The sequence below is a fragment of the Eschrichtius robustus genome, chromosome 4, assembly GCF_028021215.1.
Source record: "Eschrichtius robustus isolate mEscRob2 chromosome 4, mEscRob2.pri, whole genome shotgun sequence".
In the NCBI taxonomy this organism is placed as follows: Eukaryota; Metazoa; Chordata; class Mammalia; order Artiodactyla; family Eschrichtiidae; genus Eschrichtius; species Eschrichtius robustus.
Genome location: NC_090827.1, coordinates 3,618,542 through 3,644,783, shown reverse-complemented (window position 1 = coordinate 3,644,783; position 26,242 = coordinate 3,618,542). Strand labels below are relative to the sequence as shown.

The following is a 26,242-nucleotide window of genomic DNA, read 5'->3' as shown; positions in this document are numbered from 1 at the left end:
GTCTCGCCATGTTGCTCCGCCAGCTGAAGTGGGGATGCTTCTTGGCTGTTTGTCTTCTATCAAGCTCAGATGTGGCCTTTGTTTCTAAGGGAAGCCTCGAGATCTTTTTTTTTTTGGAGTAGAGTAGATTTACAATGTTGTTGTGTTAGTTTCAGATGTACAGCAAAGTGAATCAGTTATGCATATACATATATTCATTCTTTTTTAGATTCTTTTCCCATATAGCCATTACAGAGTATTGAGTAGGGCTCCCTGTGTTATACAGTAGGTCCTTGTTGATTATCTATTTTATATACAGTTGTGTGTATATGTCAATCCCAATCTCCCAATGTATCCCTCCCCCTCTTACCCCCTGGGCACCATAAGTTCATTCTCTAAGTCTGTGACTCTACTTCTCTTTTGTAACTAAGTTCATTTGTATCCTTTTTTTAGATTCCACATATAAGTGTTATCATCTGTTATTTGTCCTTCTGTGAAGATCTTTCTACTACAGGAAAAGGTCATTCACAGAAGCTTGGAGGATGGGAGACACACGGGGGACTGATATTTGGGTTATAACAAATATCAAGCACAACTGGATGATTTTTTTTTTCCCAAAAGTCTTGTAATGAAGGAATGAAGCCCTTCATAACAAGACACTACATGTAATAGTCAGAGAAAGTTGAAATCTCAACACGGTGATATATTATTACAGTTTTGTTATTTTTAAATAAAAGCTGTAATCTCTTTCAAATAAGCCTTATCAATACCTCTCACAAATAGCATTTTTGAAACTGCTTAACAGGTTTATAATCCACTTTCTCCTGCTGTGTGAGTATCACTAAGATTTTCCTATTCTACCTGGGCATATGAGGCCATTTCTCTCCCGTTGGTGACAAGGCAGTTCTTAGAAAGGGTCTTAGGTTGTATCTGTACCTAAAGGAAAGTCTCTCATTTTTTAATTGAAGTATAGTTGATTTATAATATTATATTAGTTTCAGGTGTACAACATAGTGATTTGATATTTTTATAGATTGCACTCCATATAAAGTTATTATAAAATATTGGCTATGTTCCTTTTATCTTATTTATTTTATACCTAGTAGCTTGTACCTCTTAATCCCCTTCCCCTATCTGGCCCCTTCCCTCCCCTCCTCTCCCCACTACTGTAGTAGTTACTACAGTAACTACTAGTTTTTTCTCTGTACCTGTAAGTCTGTTTCTGTTTTGTTATATTTATTCATTTGTCTTATTTTTTAGATTCCACATATAAGTGAAAATATACACTATTTGTTTTCCTCTGTTTGACTTATTTCACTCAGTATGACAATCTCTAGGTCCAACCATATTGCTGCAAATGGCATTATTTCATTCTTTTTTATGGCCAGGTAATATTCCATTATATATATATACCACATCTTCTTTATCCATTCATCTATTGATGGACACTTAGGTTGCTTCTATATCTTGGCTATTGTAAATAGTGTTGCTATGAACATTGGGGTGCATGTATCTTTTCAAATTGGTGTTTTCATTTTCTTCAGATATATGCCCAGGAGTGGAATTGCAGGGTCATATGGTAGCTCTATTTTTAATTTTTGAGGAAAAATTAAATTTTATACTGTTTTCGATAGTGGCTGCACCAGTTAACAGTCCTTCCAACAGTGTAGGAGGGTTTTGTTTTCTCCACATTCTCACCAACAACTGTTATTTGTTGTCTTTTTTTTTTTATGTGTGATTATTATTTTTTATTGAATTATATTTGATGTACAATATTATATAAGTTACAAGTGTACAGTATAGTGATTCACAATTTTTAAAGGTTATACTCCATGTATAGTTATTATAAAATATTGGCTGTATTACCTGTGTTGTAAAATGTATCCTTGTAGCTTATTTTAAACATAATAGTTTGTACCTCTTAATAACCTACCCCTATATTGCCCCTCTCCTTTTCCCTGTCCCCACTGGTAACCACTAGTTTGTTCTCTATAACTGTGAGTCTCTTTGTTTTTTGTTATATTCACAGTTTGTTGTATTTTTTAGATTCCATATATGAGTGATATCTGACGATATATATATTTGTTATCTTTTGGATGGTGGCCATTCTGACAGGTGTAAGGTGATGTCTCATTGTGGTTTTGATTTGCATTTTCCTGATGGTTAGCAATGTGGAGAATCTTTTCATGTGCCTCTTGGCCATCTGCATGTCTTCTTTGAGAAAATGCCTATTCTGGTCCTCTGCCCATTTTTTAATCAGGTTGTTTGAGTTTATGATACTGAGTGTATGAGTTCTTCATCTATGTTGATGACATAGGTCTTGGCAATATTTTTTTGGCTCTGACTCCTCAGGAAAGCCTCTCATTCTGACGTGTGAAGGAACTGGGATGTGATATTTGCCCGGTTACTGGCTACTGAGTTGTTCTTTCTTTCTTCCCTGCAATGCAGTTCTTTTTTTGCTTGTTTTAATTTTGTTTTATTTATTTATTTTTTATACAGCAGGTTCTTATTAGTTACCTATTTTATACATACAAGTGTATATATGTCAATCTCAATCTCCCAATTCATCCCACCACCACCTCACCCCCACTTCCCCCCCTTGGTGTCCATACGTTTGTTCTCTACATCTGTGTCTCTATTTCTGCCTTGCAAACCGGTTCATCTGTACCATCTTTCTAGATTCCACATATATGCACTAACATACAATATTTGTTTTTCTCTTTCTGACTTACTTCACTCTGTATGACAGTCTCTAGGTCCATCCACGTCTCTACAAATGACCCAGTTTCGTTCCTTTTTTGTAGCTGAGTAATATTCCATTGTATATATGTGCCACATCTTCTTTATCCATTCGTCTGTCAATGGGCATTTAGGTTGCTTCCATGACCTGGCTATTGTAAATAGTGCTGCAGTGAACATTGAGGTGGCCTGCAAAAATGACAAAGTCTTATTTTAAATTCTGAACCCATTTTCTTAATTTCTGCCAAACTAGTGATAACTAATTATGTCCTTTTGAAAATCTTTCTGGCCATGCAGACGTCAGACACCCACAGTCCCCTCAGCATCGAATTCTGTGAACCAGCTGAGCTACTTCTTCCCAACCACCTGCACAGGTTCAGCTCTGGAGACTGAGTAAGCAAGAGAAGACTCATGTAGCTCAGAAGATGGAATGTGAATATGTAATTGGCAAAACAATTACAAAATTTTGTTGTAAAGAATGAATGAGGGGCTTCCCTGGTTGTACAGTGGTTAAGAATCCGCCTGCCAATGCAGGAGACACAGGTTTGATCCCTGGTCTGGGAAGATACCACATGCCATAGAGCAACTAAGCCTGTGTGCCACAACTACTGAGCCTGCGCTCTAGAGCCTGCAAGCCACAACAACTGAGCCCACGAGCCACAATTACTGAAGCCCGCACGCCTAGAGCCCGTGTTCTACAACAAGAGAAGCCACCACAATGAGAAGCCCACGCACCACAACGAAGACCCAATGCAGCCAAAAATAAATTAATTAATAATAATAAAAAAAGAATGAATGAGACAGAAATCACCTTAGAAATCCAGAGACCCAGCAGACTAAAAAGTAGGAGAAATGGAACAGAAGGGGCAAATGCATTCATGTTATTTTTACCTACTAATTTGTACCCTATGTCATTTTAAAATTATTTTTTATTTTTTATTTAAAAAAATTTTTTAATTGAAGTGTAGTTGATTTACAATGTTCTGTTAGGTTCAGACGTATGGCAAAGTGACTCGATAGATAGATAGATAGATAGATAGATAGATAGATAGATAGATAGATAGATAATAGATAGATAGATATAGATATACTTTTTTCAGATTCTTTTCCATTATAGGTTATTACAAGATATTGAATATAGTTCCCTGTGCTATACAGTAGGTCCTTGTCACCTGTGTCATTTTTTTAAAGACTTTTAACCACAAGCGAATTTTCTACAAGAAAATTAAACATTATAAGCTTCAGTTTAACTAAGGATAATTAATAAATTATATTAATAGCTATATACCCTGTAATAATGATTCACTGAAGTTATGCTTTTTTAAAATCATCAACAGCCATAAACTTCTACTCCATTAGAAATTCCACAAATTAGTGAACTGGGTAACAGTTGCTTTCAAGTAAACATTTGTATCCAATAGCCGCCTAGGTATTCAGATTTAACAATGTAACTAACCAGCAGCCCATGCCATGACCTCTAAATTTGTATTACCTTTGAAAGGCTAATAATAGTAAGGAATCAAGGACATCTATCACCTTGATAACTCTGAGGTGAAGTAATATTTTGTAAGCTTTCTGGGAGCAGGAAACTCCTCTGCTTGTCCCCTGAGTCTAGCGCCCTGGCACAAGGCAGATATTCAGTGAGTATCTGTGGATTTGATGAATAAATCATGTCTTAAACTATCAGCCCTTGTGTATTCAGCGCTTTTTACTTCAAAGCAAGCAGAAATCTTTCTAATCAAGAGGAAGAAAGACCATGTTCTTTCCTTTGTGGTTTAGAAACACAACTTCTCTGTTTGCTCAGTACTCGGATCTGCCATGATCACAGGGTCCAGATAGCCTCCTCCTCTGTAACACTTGCCTCCCAAGGAGGACAGCACGACAATGGGGACGTGGCAGTGTATGATAAGAGTTCTTCGTAACTCTGCAGTGAAGGCCTTCTTTCAGTTTATATATTTTGGAGCATGCACAGTCTAATTTGATGAACATCTGTATAATCCGGAGACTTTTGAAGCAGAGAAAATCCCCCAAATTTCCCAGTGGTGTTTTAGGTTATTCCCAGAAAACTTCAGTGATGACACGCAGTTAAAGATACATCTCTCTTGGGACTTCCCTGGCGGTCCAGTGGTTAGGACTTTACGCTTCCACTGCAGGGTGCCTGGGTTCGATCCCTGGTCAGGGAACTAAGACCCCACACACCGCATGGCGTAGCCAAAAAAAAAAAAAAAAAAAAAAGGTTCGTCTCTCCACCCCGGGTTCCCCAGGCCACCGAGAAAGGCAGCTTCAGACCCTGCCCCGGTTACAGACTAGAGTCACAGGGGCAGGCTGGATTCTCCCACTTGACACATGGTGCCAGGGGGGGCGTGAGTGAGGCGAAGCCACGGCTGGTTTCCAGGGCAAGCTCGCCCACCAAGCGTGGACGTGAGTAGCGTGTATCTCATCCACGAATGCGCTCAAGCTCTTTTGGAAGAAGCCTCTCAAACCCTAACTACGGGGCCGCTCAGAATCCCCACCATCTTGCAAAGGAGTCCATCGTTTTTCAGGTCCATTTCAAGACTGGGGACAGAACTGATCTCAGGATTTCACCGTGTCTGTCTGCACGTAGCGATGAACTGGTCACTGGTTTGCACGGCCAGACGGGCCCTGTCTGGCCTCTGGGTGTTACTGGTGTCGAGGCTGTGCAGACCCCGCGGGCCTTCAGGTGGTCTGTGCCTCTCTGTCTGGGGCTCGTCCACCTTCAGCTCTGGCTTTCTTTTCAGGGATGCTGGGAACGGCTGTGCCTCGCGGGTAACATTTGAAGGCACTTCTACATCTGCTACTGAGCGAATCGCAAAGGAGGGGACGGTGATTTGGGGTCCTAGCTGCTTTAAACCAAATATATACTTGAGGTGTTTGGGGGAAGTGAGTGTGCGTGTTTAAGGAAGTTCAGGGGAAGGGACTGACATTGGTCAAAATGACTTGAACAGATGTTTAACAAATGATGGCTGACGCCCTGTGTTAGAGTCACCGACAACAGCAAGCTTACAAAACAGCAGCAAGTCAAAGGGAAAGAGCCCTAAAACAAACAATGAAGGGGGAGGAAAAGCAGCGAGGAGCCCCGGACCTCTCCTGACAGGGAAAGCAAGCTGAGTACAGTGATAAAGTCCATTTCTTTACCCCTGAAGTGAAGTTGAAGTTCCAGCACAAAAACATTAGGAACTGTCCATTTTGGTCAACTTAACTTTTTGTTCTTTTTCCTATTTTGCTTTTCCAATTATTGTCTTTGTGAAACTATCCATAGTTTAAGATGACAGGTAGGTAGGTAGATAGATGATAGACTGATTGACTGAATGTAGTTATATTTGAAATCAAAGAAAACAGACAAAAAATTGAGTAATATGCGAACAAGCGTGAATGCATATGTGTGTATCTATATAAATACATAATATTATATACGTAATATATACAAAAATCTCATTTTGCCCTTTCTTTGTCACCTAGATAATTTACAGGTCTTCTGCAAAATCAGTATTTGCCCTCACTTCAGGTTTAGCTCTGGGTAATTAAAAATGGCACTGTGAACTAACACAACATTGTAAATCAATTATACCCCAATTAAAAATAAAATGAAATGAAATAAAATAAAATGGTACTGTGGGATTGCAGAGCAGTGAAAGCAGAGGATAAAAGGCCTTCAGTAAAATATCCCAGTATCTGTCTTTGGTTAATCCTGCCTTAAATCAGCAAGTCCTCAAGGGGAACAAAATGAATATGACTCCAGGCGTTCATCATTAAGAAAACACTCTGAGTGCCCACCATGTCCCAGACACATTACTAACAACAATCTTTCTCAACTTTCCCTACACGTGATGTCAAGCAGTCATCCTAACCTCTTTGTGATGTAGCTATTATTATTTCATTTTCAGAGATAAGGACATTGACGGTCAGAGATGTTTAGTACCTGGCCAAGGTCACATGGCATTTGAAGGGCAGCTAGGTCATAGACACTAACGGGGAGCCTCTGGTTTTTCCACAATATGAAGTGGATAATCCAAGGTTCAAAGTAAAAATAAATGAAGAAATTGTCATGAGGAAAACACTAGGAAGTCTTCTTTGAGCGGTTATAGTCTAGGGATGGTAACCTTTTTTACATGCCTCTTTGGCAGTTGGCCTGGTAATTATAAGGAATTTGCTTTCAGGTAATCGATTAAATTGCATATTAAGGAAGTTGTTCAAAAACTGACTGTAGTCAGTTTAGTAAATTAAAAGGGAGATGGGGTGGGCGTAGTAAACACTAGGAAATTATATAACATCTAACAACGTTTAATTAGCTTTTTAAATATGTGTTGCTAGGAAGCAATTATTATCTTTAAAATGCTTGAATTAGATTCACTGTAAAAGTAATTTGAAATAAGGAGAAGTGATTTGTTCCTTCTGGAACTTTCATGGGCAACATCTGTAGCTAAGAAATAAGTTGTGGAGAAATTGCTCAAAGCTCCTCAGAAAGGGGTCATTCTGGTCAAGGAAAGCAAGGAGACTAAGTTTTTCCTCAGTGGGAATTACATGCTAGTGGGAAATAAAGAAAGAAACAAATCTTGTTTAAAAACATCATGTAGGGCTTCCCTGGTGGCACAGTGGTTGAGAGTCTGCCTGCCAGTGCGGGGGACACGGGTTCGAGCCCTGGTCTGGGAGGATCCCACATGCCGCGGAGCAACTGGGCCCGTGAGCCACAACTACTGAGCCTGCGCGTCTGGGGCCTGTGCTCTGCAACAAGAGAGGCCGCGATAGTGAGAGGCCCGCGCACCGTGATGAAGAGTGGCCCCCGCTCGCCACAACTAGAGAGAAAGCCCTTGCACAGAAACGAAGACCCAACACAGCCATAAATAAATAAATAAATAAATAAATAAATAAATAAATAAATAAATAAATAAAAATTAAAAAAAATAAAAAACATCATGTAAGGGAGGGATAAGTACTAAGAAGAAGAAAAAAAGCAGAGGCCTGGTCATGACAGCCTCTCAGCCCACGGAGTGGAATTTCATTTCATTATAAGCGTGCTAGTCACAGCTCTCCAGAGAAACAGAACCAGCAGTAGATAATATGCATACATCCATGTGTCTACATATACATAGAGAGAGAGGGAGAGAAGGAAAAGGCTCATGTGATTATGGGACTGCCCAGTCCCCAGGTCTTCAGTTGCCAAGCTGGAGCCCCAGGCGGACTGGTGCTAAAGTGTCTGTCCAAATCCGGGGGCCTGAGGACCGGGAGAGCTGGTGGTATACTGAACGAAGAGTTTGGTGCTAGATATGTAATAGTTAAGATTCCCACTAGAAATCAAGTAGACATACGGAATGGGCAGTTGGATTTAGGAGTTTAGAGATTCAGAAAGATTCCGGGCTGGGAAGGTACCCTTGGGCGTTCTCAGTGAATGTAGAGGTCTTTTAAACCCCAGAACTGTATATGCAGTTGTCTAGGAGAGAATAAGTATGGGAAAGAAAGGAGAGTCCAAGGACAGAGCCTGTGGCACTCCGACATTCAGAGGAGAGGAAGGGCAGCAAGAGTCAGCAAAGGAGGCTGAGGGGGAACAACAAGGGAGGAGAAAGAAAAGCAGGAAATGCAGCCCAAGAGGGAACGGGCCACCAGACCAAAGGCCGCTAAACATTCAGGCAGGATGCCTGAGCCACGAACACGGAAGAGGCCACGTGACATTGATGCCAACGTCGACAACAGCTCTGCCCCGTGGCTTGAATGTCTGCTGGGACTGGTTCAGGAGAGACTTTGCAGCAGAGGAGACGCAGAGAGTGTGGGCACCTCTTTCCAGGAGATCTGCTTTCAGGGGCGCAGAAGATGCAAGCAGTAATTATAAGGCAGCGTGAAGTCAAGAAAGGCTTTCTGTGCAGAAGCAGACTCACATATACAGAGAACAAACTAGAGGTTACCAGTGGGGTGTGTGTGTGTGTGTGTGTGTGTGTGTGTGTGTGCAATATAGGAATAGGGGATTAGAGGCACAAACAGTTGGGTGTAAGATAGGCTCAAGGGTGTATTGTATGTCACAGGGAGTATAGCCAGTATTTTACAGTAACTAAATGGAGTGTAATCTTACAATTGTATTAAAAAATTTAAAAATTAAAATTAAAAAAAAAAATAGAGGGCTTCCCTGGTGGCGCAGTGGTTGAGAATCTGCCTGCTAATGCAGGGGACACGGGTTCGAGCCCTGGTCTGGGAAGATCCCACATGCCGCGGAGCAACTGGGCCCGTGAGCCACAACTACTGAGCCTGCGCGTCTGGAGCCTGTGCTCCGCAACAAGAGAGGCCGCGATAGTGAGAGGCCCGCGCACCGCGATGAAGAGTGGCCCCCGCTTGCCGCAACTAGAGGAAGCCCTCGCACAGAAACGAAGACCCAACACAGCCAAATAAATAAATAAATAAATAAATAATAATTAAAGGTGCTAATAATTTTTAAAAAAATGATTTCTCTCTGTAAAAAAAAAAAAATAGAAATCCTTATCCAGAAAAAAAAAAAGTGTGTTGCTGTTGTTGCTGTTTATTTTAAGATGAGAGGTAGTATATCACATTTATATGCTGATGAGAAAGATCCAATAGTGAGGAGGAAAAAATAAAAAAGGAGAATTGCAGGAATTTAGTCCTTATGTAGGTGAGAGGATGGGATATGGTAAAGAAATTGGCTTTAGAGAAAAGCAGGGGCATAAAGAAGGTGTGGTACATATATACAATGGAATACTACGCAGCCATAAAAAAATGAAATAATGCCATTCAGAGACATAGAAAACAAACTTATGGCTACCAAGGGGGTGGGGAGGGATAAGTTATGAGTTTGGGATTAACATATACACACTACTATGTATAAAATAGATAAACAACAAGGACCTACTAAATAGCACAGGGAACTCTACTCAATATCTTGTAATAACCTATAATGGAAGAGAATCTAAAAAAGAATATATATAAATATATATATATATAAATGTATGTATGCATGTATAACTGAATCACTGTGCTGTACACCTGAGACTAACACAACATTGTAAATCAACTATACTCCAATTAAAAAATTTTTTTTAATTAAAAAAAAAGCAAAGGGGAATTCCCTGGTGGCACAGTGGTTAAGAATCCGCCTGCCAATGCAGGGGACACGGTTTCGAGCCCTGGTCCGGGAAGATCCCACATGCCGCGGAGCAACTAAGCCCATGCACCACAACTACTGAGCCTGTGCTCTAGAGCCCATGTGCCACAACTACTGAGCCTGCGCTCTAGAGCCCGTGAACCATAACTGTTGAGCCCGCATGCCACAACTACTGAAGCCCACACACCTAGAGCCTGTGCTCCACAACAAAAGCCACCACAATGAGAAGCCTGCACATCACAATGTAGAGTAGCCCCTGCTCGCCACAACTAGAGAAAGTCCGCATGCAACAACGAAGACCCAACACAGACAAAAACAAACAAACAAATAAATAAATAAATAATTAGCAGGGGTAATTCCCCAACATGTGTAGAAGAAAGCAGAGAATGTGAACAGGTGCATAGAAGGTGGATTGATTTGGTGATGGGAGGAAGAAGAGGATTTTTCTGTTTGCTTCTATGTATTTCCTCAGTTGCAGTGGAAAGCAAGGTCTCGGCTGGAAAATCATTTCAGTGATGGCGTCTGAGGACAGGGAGAGAGGGGAATGGTGGGCTGTGTTCCAAGACCAACAGGCAGCGCTGGCCGCCACCTGAGGTTTGATGCCACAATTTAGAGAGAAACTGGTTGGCTTGTCTTGGCTGTAGACATAAGGAGAGAGCTGGACCTCACCAGGTTCAGAGGTTTGCCAGAAAGCACAAGGATGATGGAGAGATGTAAGGGACTTACAAGTCAGTGCAAGGGAGTAGTTACAAGGCTGAGTCCTAGACTCTCAGCTGGGTAAGTGGGCAGGTGACAGAGTCACCTAATGGGACGTCCCAGTGGAGTCAAAGAATTACTGAAATGGGGAGCTGAAGGAAAGGAGCTGTGAATATAAGAGATAGCATTCAAAGGAGGGGATGCTTGAAATTAAGATCATGGAGATTGAAAACTATGGGCGGTGACAAAGATCTGGGCATTCAAGTAGGTGGCTGAGGTGGGAGGGAGGGTGACTCATTGTAAGTGAGGAGGTCAAGGAATGGAAGTCGGGGTGTGGCCGGACGCCCTAGGAGGGTACCGATGACCAGAAGGATGACCAGAGTCATAATAGGAGGATGACAGTGAACCAGACGCTGAGGCCTTCAACGGTGGGGAAGGGGTAACCAGGAGAATGGTAGAACTGCATGTGCAGGGGTAGATGAACCTCTAATCCAATCAGGTGGGCTTCACAGATCTGGAGCGTTCTAGGACACAGGCTGCACAGTGGTTAGGAAAGAGCAATGCGGAGCCGGGAACTACCTGCTGCATCTCTGGGCCCAGACTGGGCAGAGGGCACCCCAGAGGGGGCTCTGAAGACCCAGGGGCAGCCGGGTCTCCGGCAGAGCAGCACCTTCCACAAGCCAGACAAGGTGAGCCTCGTGTGTAATTCACATTTCCTACTAGCCTCATTTTTTTAAAAGGTAAGAAGAAATGGGTAAACTTAATCATCTATTTTATTTAACCCAATATTGTCAAAATACTGTCACAAGACACCACAGGAGCCAGAAGGAAGTGAGCCAATACTTTTGAAGCGCTAGAAGAAAAGAACTGTCAACACAAAGTCCTCCAACCACCCAAATATCCTTCAAGAGATCGTCATTCTTTTTTACATACGAAGTCATCGAAATCTGGTCTGTATTTTACACTGACAGCACTTCTCAGCTGATCCTCACTTCAAGTACTCAGCGGCCACGTGTGGGTAACAGCTACTATATGGGACACTCAGAGTTAGAACCAGAAGGTGAGAGAAATAGTCACAGATGGGACTGAGGACAGGACCTTTCGTGATGACAGGCCCTGAGTTCCAGAGCTCCAGTGGGGGGAGGCTGGGGGTGTTCCCAGTGAATTTGAGGTTCTTGACGTCACGTCGCAGGAAGAATTCAGTGAGAGACAAAGTGATGGGTAAGAAGTGGATTTATTTAGAGAGACGTGCACTCCACAGACAGAGTGTGGGCCGTCTCAGAAGGGGAGAGGCCTTGAAATATGGCGTGGCTAGTTTTTATGGGCTGGGTAGTTTCATAGGCTAATGAGTGGGAGGATTATTCCAACTATTTTGGGGAAAGGGCTGAGATTTCCAGGAATGGGGCCACTGCCCACTTTCTGACCTTTTATGGTTGGCCTCAGAGCTGTCACGGCGCCAGTGCGTGTGTCCTTTAGCTGATGCATCACAGTGAGCGTATAATGAGGCTCAAGGTCCACTGGAAGTTAAATCTTCCGCCATCTTGGACCTAGTTGTTTCTAACCCGTTTTTGTTACGTCCTATGGCTATATCATTCTTTTAAAGGCCGTGCCCTGCCCCCTTGCCTCCTGTTTCAGGGGGGCAGGAAGGGGGGTGCTGAGTCAGATGAGAATGTCCTGAACTTTATGGGAATAAGAGTCAGAGTAAAAAGGATGACCTTGAGGACTTGGGCTTCTGACCTTGGAGGTGACCGAAGCAAGCAGGGCAGAAGTCCGGAGGGATCTGTCCTGGGGTCTCCTGTGGGCATCAGTTCTCACTGCCCCTCCTTTGGGGGGGCGGTCTCTTAGGTGACTTGCGGTGAAGACAAGGGTTGGGGGATGTTATCAGAATCCCTGGATCCTTATGGCTCAGTCCAGGAGGGGGTCAGAGCCCCTCCACACTCCCACCCTCCCCACGCTGCCAGCTGTGAAGAGCGGAAACAGAGGAAATGGGGCTGGGGGAGATCGCGGGGGGCTGGCAGGATTTGTTACTTTGAACAGAACAGGATTTTACTAGAGAAAGATATACAGAATAGTGAAATCGATGTCCCCTTAACTCAAGGATATGGGCGGCATAGCAAAACCAGCAGAGCAGGCAGCAGGGGGCGTGGGGAGAAGGCGAGGACAGAAAGAAGAGAGGGTGGGGTGGGAAAGGGGGTGGGGGAGGGACACGAAGGCCCCCCCTGCTCACTGGACCCCTTGCTCCCAGGGACCCGAGAAAGGCCGGCTCTGTGGTCTGGCGGCCCCTGCCCATAGCCCGGATCACAGTGACGGTCGCCTAAGCGCTGAGCGGTGCCCACGCGCTCTGCCTGCCCGGGGCCCACCGGGACCCGAGGACCCTCCTCCTGCTCGCCCGTCAGGCGGCCGGCTCCCGTCGGGGTCTCCCTCGCTCACCCGGCGGAGTGATGTGCACAGGTGACTTACGTACGGCCCCTGAGCTCGATCCCTCCCCAGCCTCGGCCTCCCCATCCACGTTGCTTCGCAGGAGCGGGGCGTCTCCCCAGGCCCTGCAGCCCTTCCCCACGAAGCCACCTTCTAAGCGGAGACTTGCCTGCCTCGCTGGCCCACACCCAAGGCTCCAGACAGTAACGGTGACATCTCCAAAGTCCTCACGTCATCCCGAGCCATTTCTCAGCAGTTACAAGTGTGGTCGTACGCAGCAGCTGTTCTCAAAGAGACAGGCCATACCAGGGTCCGCAGCCCCTCCTGGAGGGGAGAGGGCGAGAGGGTGAGTTGGGGGCACAGCCGCGCTCACAGGAAACACCCCCAGGACACACATTCCCCCCCCCCCCCCAACAGGTCCCCGCGCGTTGGGAAAGGCATCAAAATCCTCGGGGGAAATTTCCCTGTGATGAAAAACGGCTGCCTCATCCAGTGGCATCTTTGCCTGAAACAGGATCTAGATTTTGTTAAAGGGAAAAAAAAAAAACAAACCAAGCCTGCGAAAGGGTTTCACGTGTTAGTCTAATTTTAGAAGAGCATTTGACACAGTTCAGAGGGAAACAGTGGACACTTGCTAAGTTAATTCAAGTTAGTTTGACTGCAAACAGAATCACATTATGCCGGGAAGTCAGACAACCGGGTCTCAGGCAGAGACAGGCTGTTAGCGTCTGTCCTGAGTGTCATTCCCACCTCCACACCCCCTACACAGCACCGGAGCCGGCAGGACGGCCCCCCTGCCCCCCGCACCCAAACCAGGGCTGAGTCACCCACTGCCTCCACCTTCCACTCAAGGGAGTACAAGCCCATGGACGTGACATAGCTCCGTCCGCAGACTCCCTTTGGCTTGGAGACATCATTATCTATTCTTTTTTTTTTTTTCTTTAATTTTTAATGGACTATAGTTTATTTACAAGGTTGTGTTAATTTCAGCAAAGTGAATCAGTTAAACATATACATATATCTACTCTTTTTTAGATTCTTTTCCCATATAGCCATTACAGAGTATTGAGTAGGGCTCCCTGTGCTATACAGTAGGTCCATGTTGGTTATCTATTTTATATATAGTCGTGTGTATATGTCAATCCCAAACTCTTTGTCTATCCCTCTCCTCCCCCTCCCCTTTGGTCACCATAAGTTTGTTTTCTATGTCTGTGAGTCTATTTCTATTTTCTAAATAGGTTTATTTGTATCCTTTTTTTAGATTCCACATCCATGTGATATCATATGATACTTGTCTTTCTCTGTCTGACTTACTTCACTTAGTATGATAATCTCTAGGTCCATCCATGTTGCTGTAGGTGGCATTATTTCATTCTTTTTTATGGCTGAGTAATATTCCATTGTATATATGTACCACATCTTCTTGATCCAATCATCTGTCGATGGACATTTAGGTTTCTTCCATGTCCTGGCTATTGTAAATAGTGCTGCAATGAACATTGGGGTGCATGTATCTTTTCAAATTAGAGTTTTCGTGTTTTCCGGATATAAGCCCAGGAGTGGAATTGCTGGGTCATATGGTAGTTCTATTTTTAGTTTTTTAAGGAACCTCCATACTGTTCTCCGTAGTGGTTGCACCAATTTACATTGCCACCCACAGTGTAGGAGGGTTTAAGGAGAGACTCTGGTCCCTAGATTTGCCCAAGAGTTATTGTGCTGAGGCTAATCTAAGGATCAACTCAGCCAGGCCTTGTCTCTCCAGAAACGCTTACAGCAGAGAAGAGCCGGCATGAAGGCGCTGCCGGCCTGCGTGTTCAGGGTGTGTCTTTTCTGGGTCTCCAGCTGTCTATGCTCACGATGTGTTCTTTTAAACAAAATGGTACTTCACCAAGGTAGGACATGGCATCTAAGTTACAGCTGAGGTGAAACACACTTTGCCTCTTTCCGGGAAGGTTAGGCCCTTATCGCTCTCCCGCTCACGGGCAGCGATGGGCAATGCCAGCGTGCTGCAGACCTACATCTGTCGTGTAACTGTCCTCAAGCTTGTTCTCCCCAGAGTCCAACAACTGCTCACGTCCAAGAACATGAACTTCCAAAAGCCAAAGTCAATAAATAAAAGAAACCTTTCTCCATGGCTCACAAGTGGATTTTCCCAGCTATAAAAAGATATTTCAACGGACAGGAAATAGTTTCCTGACTGACACACTGTCTCCTGAGAGGAATTTTAACTTCTCGTCTCTCCACATTTCAAGTCGGCTGGAGAATCATCCCACCATCCTTAGAAGGCCTCCTAACATGCTTCTCTTGGGTAATTAGATGATAGAATCATGAACACCATGATATAATCTGAACCTGAGGATCCTTTTAAGTCATCCAACCACTGGGAAACCCCCATCTTTACCCCTAATTAGAAATGTTGTTTTGATTAGCTCAGAGAATAAGGTCCAGGTATACTTGGAGATCGTTTTCCCCAAATAGCTGCTAGTAGTTCAAGTGGCAAAATATTTTTCAATATTTGGTCCATCTCAAAAAGATCCATTTAATTCAACATGGGTATTAGTTTCCTAGTCTTGCTATAACAAATTACTGCAAATGTAGTGGCTTAAACAGAATGAGTTTATTCTATTGTGATTCTGGAGATCAAAAGTCTGAAATTCATCTTACAATGAAAGGTTGTTTCCTTCTGAAGGGTCCAGGGGAGAATTTGTTCCTTGCCTTTTCCAGAGGCTGCCTTGCCATCCCCTGCTTCAGAGTCACAGCACTCCAAACTCTGTGTCTGTCTTCTCATCACCTTAATCCTCCTTTGACTTCTTACATCCCTCTGATAAGTGCCCTTGTGATTACATTTAGAGCTCACCCAGATAATCCAGTATATTTCCCCATTTCCAGATCCTTACCTTAATCACTCAGTAAAGTCCCTTTTGCCATATAAAGGAACATACACAGGTCCTGAGAATTAAAAAGCAGATAACATTGGGAGGCTATTATTCAGCCTCAGACATATGGCTTTCATTCCTTTTGAACAAGGTGGACCAGCCTGCACTATTTTTTTTTTTTAATTTTATTTATTTATTTATTTATGGCTGTGTTGGGTCTTCGTTTCTGTGCGAGGGCTTTCTCTAGTTGTGGCAAGTGGGGGCTACTCTTCATCGCGGTGCGCGGGCCTTTCACTATCACGGCCTCTCTTGCTGCGGAGCACAGGCTCCAGACGCGCAGGCTCAGCAATTGTGGCTCACGGGTCTAGTTGCTCCGCGGCATGTGGGATCTTCCCAGACCAGGGCTCGAACCCGTGTCCCCTGCATTGGCAGGCAGATTCTCAACCACTGCGCCACCAGGGAAGCCCTGCACTATTTTTTTTAAACAATGTCTTGTTTCACACATTACAGCATGGGTCAATTGATGAAACCTAGTTTTCGCTATTTGGCGGGCAGCCTGCACTATTTTAATAACTAATCTGAAATTCTGTCCTTTACTCTGATTTTCCTCAGTCACTCTGAGGACCCCAAGACCTCATAACAATAATTCATTCCTTGTCATGCTTCCATATTTTGGGTATTCCATATCTATGGGTTGCTTCCATATCTTAGGTATTATAAATAGTGCTGCTATGAACACGGGGGTGCATGTATCTTTTCAAATTAGTGTTTTCATTTTTTTCCAGATAAATACCAAGGAGTGGAAATGATGGATCATATGGTAGTTCTATTTTTAGTTTTCTTAGGAACCTCCATATTGTACTCCATAGTGGCTGCACAAATTTACATTTCCACCAACAGAGTACAATTGTCCCCTTTTCTCTACATCCTCTCCAAAAATTGTTATTTGTAGATGTTTTGATAATAGCCATTCTGACAGGTGTGAGGCGATACCTCACTGGTGTTTTAATTTGTGTTTCTCTAGTAATTAGTGATGTTGAGCATCTTTTCATGTGCCTGTTAGCCATCTGTATGTTTTCTTTGGAAAAATGTCTATTTAGGTCTTCTGCACATTTTTGATTGGGCTGTTTTGTTTTGTTTTTTTCTGATATTGAGCTGTGTGAGATGTTTATATATTTTGGTTATTAATCCCTTAGGCAGATGAAATGATTTTTATGTAGAAAACCCTAAACTCTCCACCCCAAAATTATTAGAAATAATAAATGAACTCAGCAAAGTTGTAGGATCCAAGAGCAATATACAGAAATCTGCTGCATTTCTATACACTAATAATGAACTATCAGAAAGAGAAAATAAAAAACAATCCCATTTAAAATCACATCAAAAAGAATAAAATATCTAGGAATAAATATCACCGAGGAGGTGACAGACCTATATTATGAAGACTATAAAATATTGTTGAAGGAAATCAAAGATGATACAAAGAAATGTAATGATATCCCATGCTCTTGGACTTGAAGAATTAATATTGTTAAAATGACCATACTACCCAAAGCAATCAACAGATTTAATGTGATCCCTATGATAATACCCATGACATTTTTCACAGAACTTGAACATATAATCCTAAAATTCATATGAACTACAAAAGACCCCAACTCACCAAAGCAATCTTGGAAAAAAAGAACAAAGCTGGAGGTATAAAGTGCCCAGTCTTCAGACTATACTGCAAAGCTAGAGTAATCAAAACAACATGGTACTGACACAATCACAAATACCTAGATCAATGGAAGAGAATAGAGAGCCCAGAAAAAAACTCATGCACCTATGGTCAATTAATCTATGACAAAGGAAGCAAAAATATGCAATGGAGAAAAGACAGTCTCTTCAATAAGTGGACAGCCACGTGTAAAACAATGAAATTAGAACATTCCCTCACACAATATACAAAAATAAACTCAAAATGGATTAAAGACTTAAATGTAAGACCTGAAACCATAAAACTCCTAGAAGAGAACATAGGCAGAATACTCTTTGACATAAATTGCAGCAATGTTTTTTTTTTTTTGGATCTGTCTCATAATGCAAAAGAAAAAAAGGTAAAAATAAGCAAATGAGACTTATTTAAACTTAAAAGCTTTGTCATAGGAGAGAGGGAGAGAAGATGGCGGAAGAGTAAGATGCGGAGATCACCTTCCTTCCCACAGATACAGTACAAATACATCTACACGAGGAACTGCTCCTACAGAACACCCACTGAATGCTGGCAGAAAACGTCAGACCTCCAAAAAGGCAAGAAACTCCCCACGTACTTGGGTAGGGCAAAAGAAAAAAGAAACAACAGAGACAAAAGAATAGGGACGGGCCCTGCACCAGCGGGAGGGAGCCGTGAAGGAGGAAAGGTGTCCACACACTAGGAGCCCCTTCACGGGCAGAGACTGCGGGGGGCGGAGGGGGAAGCTTCGGGGCCACGGAGGAGAGCACAGCCACAGGGGTGCGGAGGGCAAAGCGGAGAGATTCCCGCACGGAGGATCGGCGCCGAGCAGCACTCACCAGCCCGAGAGGCTTGTCTGCTCCCCCGCCGGGGCGGGCGGGGCTGGGAGCTGAGGCTCGGGCTGCGGTCGGATCACAGGGAGAGGACTCGGGTTGGCGGCGTGAACACAGCCTGAAGGGGTTAGCGCACCACAGCTGGCTGGGAGGGAGACCAGGAACAAGTCTGCAGCTGCCGAAGAGGCAAGAGACTTTTTCTTACCTCTTTGTTTCCTGGTGCGCGAGGAGAGGGGAGTCAGAGCACCGCCTAAACGAGCTCCAGAGACGGGCGCGAGCCGCGGCCATCAGCGCGGACTCCAGAGACGGGCATGAGACGCTAAGGCTGCTGCTGCCGCCACCAAGAAGCCTGTGTGCGAGCACAGGTCACTCTCCACACCGCCCCTCCCGGGAGCCTGTGCAGCCCGCCACCGCCAGGCTCCCGTGATCCGGGGACAACTTCCCCTGGAGAACGCACGGCGCACGTCACGCTGCTGCAACGTCACGACGCCTCTGACGCCGCAGGCTCGCCCCGTCTCCTCCGTACCGCTCCCTCCCCCGGCCTGAGTGAGCCAGAGCCCCCGAAGCAGCTGGTCCTTTAACCCCGTCCTGTCTGAGCGAAGAACAGATGCCCTCAGGCGACCTACACGCAGAGGCGGGTCCAAATCCAAAGCTGAACCCCGGGAGCTGTGCGAACAAAGAAGAGAAAGGGAAATGTCTCCCAGCAGCCTCAGAAGCAGCAGATTAAAACGCCACGAACAACTTGATGTGCCTGCATCTGTTGAATACCTGAATAGACAACGAATCATCCCAAATTCAGGAGGTGGACTTTGGGAGCAGGATATATTAATTGTTTCCCTTTTCCTTTTTTTGTGAGTGTATATGTATATGCTTCTGGGTGAGATTTTGTCTGTATAGCTTTGCTTTATAATAGCTTCATTTTACTTCACTATGTTATATCCTCTTTCTTTCTTTCTACTTTTTCTCCCTTTTACTCTGAGCTGTGTGGATGAAAGGCTCTTGGTGCTCCAGCGAGGCATCAGGGCTGTGCCTCTGAGGTGGGAGAGCCAAATTCAGGACACTGGTCCACAAGAGACCTCCCAGCTCCACGTAATACCAAACGGCAAAAATCTCTCAGAGATCTCCATCTCAACATCAAGACCCAGCTTCACTCAACGACCAGCAAGCTACAGTGCTGGACACCCTATGCCAAACAACTAGCAAGACAGGAACACAGCCCCATCCATTAGCAGAGAGGCTGCCTAAAATCATAATAAGGCCACAGACACCCCAAAATACACCACCAGACGTGGACGTGCCCACCAGAAAGACAAGATCCAGCCTCATCCACCAGAACTCAGGCACTAGTTCCCTCCACCAGGAAGCCTACACAACCCACTGAACCAACCTTAGCCACTGGGGACAGATACCAAAAACAACGGGAACTACGAACCTGCAGCCTGTGAAAAGGAGACCCCAAACACAGTAAGATAAGCAAAATGAGACGACAGAAAAACACACAGCAGATGAAGGAGCAGGGTCAAAACACACCAGACCTAACAAATGAAGAGGAAATAGGTAGTCTACCTGAGAAAGAATTCAGAATAATGATAGTAAGGATGACCCAAATCTTGGAAATAGAATAGACAAAATGCAAGAACCATTTAACAGGGACGTAGAAGAACTAAAGAGGAACCAAGCAACGAAGAAAAACACAATAAATGAAATTAAAAATACTCTAGACGGGATCAATAGCAGAATAACTGAGGCAGAAGAACGGATAAGTGACCTGGAAGATAAAATGGTGGAAATAACTACTGCAGAGCAGGATAAAGAAAAAAGAATGAAAAGAACTGAGGACAGTCTCAGAGACCTCTGGGACAACATTAAACGCAACAACATTCGAATTATAGGGGTCCCAGAAGAAGAAGAGAAAAAGAAAGGGACTGAGAAAATATTTGAACTGATTATAGTTGAAAACTTCCCTAATATGGGAAAGGAAATAGTTAATCAAGTCCTGGAAGCACAGAGAGTCCCATATAGGATAAATCCAAGGAGAAACACGCCAAGACACATATTAATCAAACTGTCAAAAATTAAATATAAAGAAAACATATTAAAAGCAGCAAGGGAAAAACAACAAATAACACACAAGGGAATCCCCATAAGGTTAACAGCTGATCTTTCAGCAGAAACTCTGCAAGCCAGAAGGGAGTGGCAGGATATACTTAAAGTGATGAAGGAGAAAAACCTACAACCAAGATTACTCTACCCAGCAAGGATCTCATTCAGATTTGATGGAGAAATTAAAACCTTTACAGACAAGCAAAAGCTGAGAGAGTTCAGCACCACCAAACCAGCTTTACAACAAATGCTAAAGGAACTTCTCTAGGCAAGAAACACAACAGAAGGAAAACACCTACAATAACAAACCCAAAACATTTAAGAAAATGGGAATAGGAACATACATATCGATAATTACCTTGAATGTAAATGGATTAAATGCTCCCACCAAAAGACACAGACTGGCTGAATGGATACGAAAACAAGACCCATAGATATGCTGTCTACAAGAGACCCACTTCAGACCTAGAGACACATACAGACTGAAAGTGAGGGGATGGAAAAAGATATTCCATGCAAATGGAAATCAAAAGAAAGCTGGAGTAGCAATTCTCATATCAGACAAAATAGACTGTAAAATAAAGACTATTACAAGAGACAAAGAAGGACACTATATAATGATCAAGGGATCGATCCAAGAGGAAGGTATAACAATTGTAAATATTTATGCACCCAACGTAGGAGCACCTCAATACATAAGGCACATACTAACAGCCATAAAAGGGGAAATCGACAGCAACACAATCAGAGTAGGGGACTTTAACACCCCACTTTCACCAATGGACAGATCATCCAAAATGAAAATAAATAAGGAAACACAAGCTTTAAATGATACATTAAACAAGATGGACTTAATTGATATTTATAGGACATTCCACCCAAAAACAACAGAATACACATTTTTCTCAAGTGCTCATGGAACATTCTCCAGGATAGATCATATCTTGGGTCACAAATCAAGCCTTGGTAAATTTAAGAAAATTGAAATCGTATCAAGTATCTTTTCTGACCACAACGCTATGAGACTAGATATCAATTACAGGAAAAGATCTGTAAAAAATACAAACACATGGAGGCTACACAATACACTACTTAATAACGAAGTGATCACTGAAGAAATCAAAGGGGAAATCAAAAAATACCTAGAAACAAATGACAATGGAGACACGACGACCCAAAACCTATGGGATGCAGCAAAAGCAGTGCTAAGAGGGAAGTTTATAGCAATACAAGCCTACCTCAAGAAACAGGAAACATCTCGAATAAACAACCTAACCTTGCACCTGAAGCAATTAGAGAAAGAAGAACAAAGAAACCCCAAAGCTAGCAGAAGGAAAGAAAGCATAAAGATCAGATCAGAAATAAATGAAAAAGAAATGAAGGAAACAATAGCAAAAATCAATGAAACTAAAAGCTGGTTCTTTGAGAAGATAAACAAAATTGATAAACCATTAGCCAGACTCATCAAGAGAAAAAGGGAGAAGACTCAGATCAATAGAATTAGAAATGAAAATGGAGAAGTAACCACTGACACTGCAGAAATACAAATGATCATGAGAGATTACTACAAGCAACTCTATGCCAATAAAATGGACAACCTGGAAGAAATGGACAGATTCTTAGAAATGCACAACCTGCCGAGACTGAACCAGGAAGAAATAGAAAATATGAACAGACCAATCACAAGCACTGAAATTGAAACTGTGATTAAAAACCTTCCAACAAACAAAAGCCCAGGACCAGATGGCTTCACAGGCGAATTCTATCAAACATTTAGAGAAGAGCTAACACCTATCCTTCTCAAACTCTTCCAAAATACTGCAGAGGGAGGAACACTCCCCAACTCATTCTACGAGGCCACCATCACCCTGATACCAAAACCAGACAAAGATGTCACAAAGAAAGAAAACTACAGGCCAATATCACTGATGAACATAGATGCAAAAATCCTCAACAAAACACTAGCAAACAGAATCCAACAGCACATTAAAAGGATCATACACCATGATCAAGTGGGGTTTATCCCAGGAATGCAAGGATTCTTCAATATACGCAAATCAATCAGCGTGATATACCATATTAACAAATTGAAGGAGAAAAACCATATGATCATCTCAATAGATGCAGAGAAAGCTTTCGACAAAATTCAACACCCATTTATGATAAAAGCCCTGCAGAAAGTAGGCATAGAGGGAACTTTCCTCAACATAATAAAGGCCATATATGACAAACCCACAGCCAACATTGTCCTCAATGGTGAAAAACTGAAACCATTTCCACTAAGATCAGGAACAAGACAAGGTTGCCCACTCTCACCACTATTATTCAACATAGTTTTGGAAGTGTTAGCCACAGCAATCAGAGAAGAAAAAGAAATAAAAGGAATCCAAATCGGAAAAGAAGAAGTAAAGCTGTCACTCTTTGCAGATGACATGATACTATACATAGAGAATCCTAAAGATGCTACCAGAAAACTCCTAGAGCTAATCAATGAATTTGGTAAAGTACCAGGATACAAAATTAATGCACAGAAATCTCTTGCATTTCTATACACTAATGACGAAAAATCTGAAAGTGAAATTAAGAAAACACTCCCATTTACCATTGCAACAAAAATAATAAAATATCTAGGAATAAACCTACCTAAGGAGACAAAAGACCTGTATGCAGAAAATTATAAGACACTGATGAAAGAAATTAAAAATGATACAAATAGATGGAGAGATATACCATGTTCTTGGATTGGAAGAATCAACATTGTGAAAATGACTCTACTACCCAAAGCAATCTACAGATTCAATGCAATCCCTATCAAACTACCACTGGCATTTTTCACAGAACTAGAACAAAAAATTTCACAATTTGTATGGAAACACAAAAGACCCCGAATAGCCAAAGCAATCTTGAGAACGAAAAATGGAGCTGGGGGAATCAGGCTCCCTGACTTCAGACTATATTACAAAGCTACAGTAATCAAGACAGTTTGGTACTGGCACAAAAACAGAAATATAGATCAATGGAACAGGATAGAAAGCCCAGAGATAAACCCACGCACGTATGGTCACCTTATCTTTGATAAAGGAGGCAAGCATATAGAGTGGAGAAAAGACAGCCTCTTCAATAAGTGGTGCTGGGAAAATTGGACAGATACATGTAAAAGTATGAAATGAGAACACTCCCTGACACCATGCACAAAAATAAACTCAAAATGGATTAAAGACCTAAGTGTAAGGCCAGACACTATCAAACTCTTAGAGGAAAACATAGGCAGAACACTCTATGACATACATCACAGCAAGATTCTTTTTGATCCAGCTCCTAGAGAAATGGAAATAAGAACACAAATAAACAAATGGGACCTAATGAAACTTAAAAGCTTTTGCACAGCAAAGGAAACCATAAACAAGACCAAAAGACAACCATCAGAATGGGAAAAAATATTTGCAAATGAAGCAACTGACAAAGGATTAATCTCCAAGATTTACAAGCAGCTCATGCAGCTCAATAACAAAAAAACGAACAACCCAATCCAAAAATGGGCAGAAGACCTAAATAGACGTTTCTCCAAAGAAGATATACAGATTGCCAACAGACACATGAAAGAATGCTCAACATCATTAATCATTAGAGAAATGCAAATCAAAACTACAATGAGATATCATCTCACACCGGTCAGAATGGCCATCATCAAAAAATCTAGAAACAATAAATGCTGGAGAGGGTGTGGAGGAAAGGGTACACTCTTGCACTGTTAGTGGGAATGTAAATTGATACAGCCACTATGGAGAACAGTATGGAGGTTCCTTGAAAAACTACAAATAGAACTACCATACGACCCAGCAATCCCACTACTGGGCATATACCCTGAGAAAACCATAGTTCAAAAAGAGTCATGTACCAAAATGTTCATTGCAGCTCTATTTACAATAGCCAGGACATGGAAGCAACCTAAGTGTCCATCGACAGATGAATGGATAAAGAGGATGTGGCACATATATACAATGGAATATTACTCAGCCATAAAAAGAAATGAAATGGAGGTATTTGTAATGAGGTGGATGGAGTTAGAGTCTGTCATACAGAGTGAAGTAAGTCAGAAAGAGAAAAACAAATACAGTATGCTAACACATATATATGGAATCTAAGGAAAAAAAAAAAGGTCATGAAGAACCTAGTGGCAAGACGGGAATAAAGACACAGACCTACTAGAGAATGGATTTGAGGATATGGGGAGGGGGCGGGGTGAGATGTGACAGGGTGAGAGAGTGTCATGGACATATATACACTACCAAATGTAAAATAGATAGCTAGTGGGAAGCAGCCGCATAGCACAGGGAGATCAGCTCGGTGCTTTGTGACCACCTAGAGGGGTGGGATGGGGAGGGTGGGAGGGAGGGAGATGCAAGAGGGAAGAGATATGGGAACATATGAATATGTATAACTGATTCACTTTTTTATAAAGCAGAAACTAACACACCATTGTAAAGCAATTATACTTCAATAAAGATGTTTAAAAAAAAAAAAAGCTTTGGCACATAAAGAGAACCATCTAGAAAATGATAAGACAACCTATGGAATGGGACAAAATATTTGCAAATAATATAACCCTAACCATTGCTTCCTAAATCCAGATCCTTACCTCTGTCTTTGAGCTACAGTGTCAATCCGTTGTTTGTGGAGTCTCAGATAACACTGGAGTGAGGAGAGAAATGATCTTTTCCCGTGCCTAGGGCTGAATCATGAAAGGACTATTTTTTTACTAAAATGACCAAATACTCTAGGATTGCAAAACCACATCACAAAAATCTGAGCCCATAGTCAGATCTGTAAACCCTGGGGATATTTAAAAGAAAATAAGTAATTCAGTTGTCCAAAAGATTAAATAACAACAATGAAAACATGATGCTTAGAGCACAATACTCTCATTTCCAATAAGACAGAATGGTAAGAGTAATTGAACCAAAGTCTCTTGATTTTCAAAACTCTCCTTACTAAATGAAGTAAAAAGGGACCTATAAAGCTTTCTATCTCATAGCCTTTAAAGGCCCTTACAGTTGATCTTCACAAACTAATCCTTAGACTCTTGAAGTCAAAAATCTATTTCTAGATAAGGTATTCTCTTTTCATCCAAGAGTAGATATATCTTCTTAGTTTGATTTAAATTTTTCTCTTATTCAGAAAAGATGACCTAGGGAAATAATAGGAAAAAATTATTACATGGATAAAGGAATCTGCAAAATCACAGTCGACACATTTTTCATGTTGATATTTGTTATTTCTATTATAAAATTATAGTCTTGGTTTCTAACCATTTCTTTGTTAAATGATCGTAACGTGTAGTATATAATCAGTTACCATCAAGTGTCTGCTGAATTATGGAGCCAGCCTGGTGGAGTGCTGCTTCCCTCATTTTCCTGTTTTGAGTGACAGAACTTTATTGCAGTTTTTAGTGGGGATCTAACTTGCCCAGTGGGAATAACTATGAGAATAACAAAAGGAGTTTTGTAATAAGCGTATCGTATAAACAACTGAAAAGTTAACAAAAATAACTAAACCTGTATTACAAAATGAGAATTATATATAATAATTGTAATTAACTCAAGCACATAGGATGAACAAGAAATAATAAACTCTGAGATTTTGATATTCCAGCTCTTCTCAGGAGCTGGTCAACCTGTGACACAGTTAAAAGTATTTTACTCTTTTCTGATTGAATATTTTCTCTTTCTTGTTTTGGGGTTCTTCTGTTTCTTTCTAATTT

At 42.2% G+C, this 26,242-nt stretch overlaps 1 long non-coding RNA gene across 1 annotated transcript; it reads right to left on the bottom strand.

Moving 5' to 3' along the window:
* Nucleotides 1–2,613: 2,613 nt before the first annotated feature.
* On the bottom strand, nt 2,614–25,192 carry LOC137763571 (uncharacterized). The gene is made up of 3 exons (XR_011073814.1): nt 25,121–25,192; nt 13,125–13,279; nt 2,614–2,907 (listed from the first exon to the last, which is right to left on the bottom strand). It is a non-coding gene; the product is annotated as an uncharacterized lncRNA (long non-coding RNA).
* Between the last annotated feature and the right edge of the window lie 1,050 nt (nt 25,193–26,242).